We start from the raw sequence: 4,733 nt of genomic DNA on the forward strand, positions 1-4,733 counted from the left end.
TATACTGGTGAGAACATAACCAAAACGCATCCAAACATTCTTACAACTTTAGTATCCTTGGAAAAGAAGTGTGATTCGATTCAATTGAAATATATGGGTTTCTCCCTTTCTCCACACCAAAGAGAGACATTGTTGGAATAAATTCATTTTGATTATTATGTATTTTTGGGGGGGACGAGCAAAAAAACAAGTGTTCATCTCTATTTCATTTCTGATGCGATCGGGAGATCACCAAGTGAGAATGAGTGATGGACTCATAACATGGATGAATGACTGATAGTAAACAGTTTATAATAAAAATACAATTTTTTTCTCTCTCTCCCCCCTCGCTCCCCTCCCTCCCGCTCCTTTTCTCCCTCCTTCTCCCCTCAAAGCTCTCGAGAGTTGCCACAGCAATGATAAATTAAGCTGCTTTAAATCAACAACTATGCTGGCTCAAAACTCTGGGATAATATTAGAGCCGCCAGACAAGGTGGAGGAATAAAGATGGACACTCTCCTTGAGGGGAGTTGAGGGTTGCTCTTGCTGGCTTGTCTCATGGTGTTTATGGTGTTGTTGATCAGACGTTGACGTAATTCCACCTTGCAAGACGCTTAACCGTGCCTGGGCCATTTACTTTCTCTAATAGGAAAGTCAGCCGTACTTACGAGGGGAGACGGGAAACGTCCTTCGCATGCGACTGCATCAGCCAGAGATTCGTCAGTGCCGAATTACATCTGCTCCTTCGCTCTGCTGATGGTGAAGAAAGTCATGACCATAAGCTGTTTTTACAAGGCATGGTACAATGAAATAAAATATTTGATCTCTGTGTATCATTGCAAAACCATCACAAACTCCAGTTTACAAAATGTTCTTAACCATCACAAACTGCAGTGAAAACTAACACACTGAGGCACCATGAAGTGGTCCTTCCAGGCCTGTGAAGCTGCTCATTAGACTAAATGCACTGGAAGGTGAATCCATGTTTAGAGGGATCCAACGGCTGAGATCATTTGTCTTTTGGTGAGATATACCAGACTGCAGGGGATCCAGGAAGGGCCTACGAGGGGAATCGCAGATGTTCCTCCCTCCTTCCCCTTTATCACCATCAGAGAGCAGGTGAGTCACATGGTGTGCATCCCAAATGGACTTCCTATTCCCTATATAGTGCACTACTTTTGACCAGAGCCCATCATTAAACATCCTCATATGGGAATAGGTTGCCATTTGGGACAGAGCCGATGTGAATCACCTAGGCTCCACAGGGGGGTACAGTATGAATCACAGGTTGGATCAATCTACAGACAGCAGGTGCAGTTCCTTGCTCTGTGAACCCTTTAATAGATTGGGCAGATCAGGCATCTTCTCAGAAGATGATCCTCCATGAACTCTCAAAGGATCATTATCTTTCTCTGGTCACTTTTGAGTAGAGTAGCAGACCCACTGAGTTTGAGTGATGGGAACAAAGTGAGAGCCAGGCACCTGCTGCGAAGAGGAGCTTAAAGGCTATTCTCAAGTCTGACAGCCCTAAGCCTTGGTGAACAAAATATGGATTACGCTGCTTCCTGTATTAGCCTCAACTTTGCCAAAAGACCATCCACTAGAGCAATAAAAGACCAATAGGTCAACATACTCTATGTTAAAGGCCGACTAATGAATTTGAAAAACAGACATGCCCACCACTTGGTTTGATATTAAGATGGAACTGCTCTTTTTGGGAGAGGGGCTTAGTTAAGCTAGTAGTGATACACCTTTTCACCTCAGCAAAGCGGAACTGTTTTTATCTAACCTTGGGAAAATGTATACATGTAAAAAGTTATTCAACCTTGAGCTGAATAATATTTACAAACGATTGCATTAAATTGTACCCTTAGTTGCATCCTAATACCTATTTGTGCAGTATCAACTGCTAGAAATGTATTTCTATGGGAAACCATTCCTGAGAATGTCGGTGTCAGAATCCCCCCTAGTACATACACAGAACAGAATGGCGCACACGCATATACACACACACTGGGAGAGGTTCCAAGGAGTGCACTCATCACCAGGTGGTTTGGACATCATTGCACAGCGGGACAGCCGTTCCCCAGCAATCATTACACATTCTACTATGGAGAAGTGTTGGAAAACAACTCCACAGGCCCCCATGCACCGTTTAGAAAGAAGGGTCTAATGATTAGACGATAACGAGACATAACTTTCATGTACCTTTCCTTTTTGTAATGGCATGGGAATAGCGTTGTGTACTTGTACATCAAGCTGCCTCATGCCACTGAAACACACATTTATTTCAATGTTACATAATGTCAATATAAAATTGTAAAATAAAATCATAGTAGAATGTGGGGGAACTATGCACATCTATCATCTGATTCTGTGAAATCCGAAATGGTAAAACCCAAAACAAAAAAGTGACTACACCAGTGGAGGCTCCTAAGAGGAGGAAGGAGAGGACCATCCTCCTCAGTGAATTTCATAAAAACTGTAATTTTAAAACATTTAAAAAGTTATCCTTTTTAGATAAAACTGTACTTAATATAATCACGTCACCAAATAAATCAAATCAAATTTTATTTGTCACATACACATGGTTAGCAGATGTTAATGTGAGTGTAGTGAAATGCTTGTGCTTCTAGTTCCGACAATGCAGTAATATCCAACGAGTAATCTAACCTAACAATTTCACAAAAATTACCTTATACACACAAGTGTAAAGGAATGAATAAGAATATGTACATAAAAAGAATATAAGAATGAGTGATGGTATAGAACAGCATAGGCAAGATGCAGTGGATGGTATAGAGTACAGTATATACACTGCTCAAAAAAATAAAGGGAACACTTAAACAACACAATGTAACTCCAAGTCAATCACACTTCTGTGAAATCAAACTGTCCACTTAGGAAGCAACACTGATTGACAATAAATTTCACATGCTGTTGTGCAAATGGAATAGACAACAGGTGGAAATTATAGGCAATAAGCAAGACACCCCCAATAAAGGAGTGGTTCTGCAGGTGGTGACCACAGACCACTTCTCAGTTCCTATGCTTCCTGGCTGATGTTTTGGTCACTTTTGAATGCTGGCGGTGCTTTCACTCTAGTGGTAGCATGAGACGGAGTCTACAACCCAAACAAGTGGCTCAGGTAGTGCAGCTCATCCAGGATGGCACATCAATGCGAGCTGTGGCAAGAAGGTTTGCTGTGTCTGTCAGCGTAGTGTCCAGAGCATGGAGGCGCTACCAGGAGACAGGCCAGTACATCAGGAGACGTGGAGGAGGCCATAGGAGGGCAACAACCCAGCAGCAGGACCGCTACCTCCGCCTTTGTGCAAGGAGGAGCAGGAGGAGCACTGCCAGAGCCCTGCAAAATGACCTCCAGCAGGCCACAAATGTGCATGTGTCTGCTCAAACGGTCAGAAACAGACTCCATGAGGGTGGTATGAGGGCCCGACGTCCAGAGGTGGGGGTTGTGCTTACAGCCCAACACCGTGCAGGACGTTTGGCATTTGCCAGAGAACACCAAGATTCGCCACTGGCGCCCTGTGCTCTTCACAGATGAAAGCAGGTTCACACTGAGCACGTGACAGACGTGACAGAGTCTGGAGACGCCGTGGAGAACGTTCTGCTGCCTGCAACATCCTCCAGCATGACCGGTTTGGCGGTGGGTCAGTCATGGTGTGGGGTGGCATTTCTTTGGGGAGCCGCACAGCCCTCCATGTGCTCGCCAGAGGTAGCCTGACTGCCATTAGGTACCGAGATGAGATCCTCAGACCCCTTGTGAGACCATATGCTGGTGCGGTTGGCCCTGGGTTCCTCCTAATGCAAAACAATGCTAGACCTCATGTGGCTGGAGTGTGTCAGCAGTTCCTGCAAGAGGAAGGCATTGATGCTATGGACTGGCCCGCAAGTTCCCCAGACCTGAATCCAATTGAGCACATCTGGGACATGATGTCTCGCTCCATCCACCAACGCCACGTTTCACCACAGACTGTCCAGGAGTTGGCGGATGCTTTAGTCCAGGTCTGGGAGGAGATCCCTCAGGAGACCATCCGCCACCTCATCAGGAGCATGCCCAGGCGTTTTAGGGAGGTCATACAGGCACGTGGACGCCACACACACTACTGAGCCTCATTTTGACTTGTTTTAAGGACATTACATCAAAGTTGGATCGGCCTGTAGTGTGGTTTTCCACTTTAATTTTGAGTGCGACTCCAAATCCAGACCTCCATGGGTTGATAAATTGGATTTCCATTGATTATTTTTGTGTGATTTTGTTGTCAGCATATTCAACTATGTAAAGAAAAAAGTATTTAATAAGATTATTTCTTTCATTCAGATCTAGGATGTGTTATTTTAGTGTTCCCTTTATTTTTTTGAGCAGTGTACATATGAGATGAGTAATGTAGGTTATGTAAACTGAATTGGCATTGTTTAAAGTGGCTAGTGATACATTTATTACATACATTTTTCCATTATTAAAGTGGCTGGAGTTGAGTCAGTATGTTGGCAGCAGCCACTCATTGTTAGTGATGGCTATTTAACAGTTTGATGGCCTTGAGATAGAAGCTGTTTTTCAGTCTCTCGGTCCCTGCTTTGATGCACCTGTACTGACCTCGCCTTCTGGATGATAGCGGGGTGAACAGGCAGTGGCTCGGGTGGTTGTTGTCCTTGATGATCTTGTTGGCCTTCCTGTGACATCGGGTGGTGTAGGTGTCCTGAAGAGCAGGTAGTTTGCCCCCGGTGATGCGTTG

The sequence above is a fragment of the Salmo trutta genome, chromosome 4, assembly GCF_901001165.1.
Source record: "Salmo trutta chromosome 4, fSalTru1.1, whole genome shotgun sequence".
NCBI lineage: Eukaryota > Metazoa > Chordata > Actinopteri > Salmoniformes > Salmonidae > Salmo > Salmo trutta.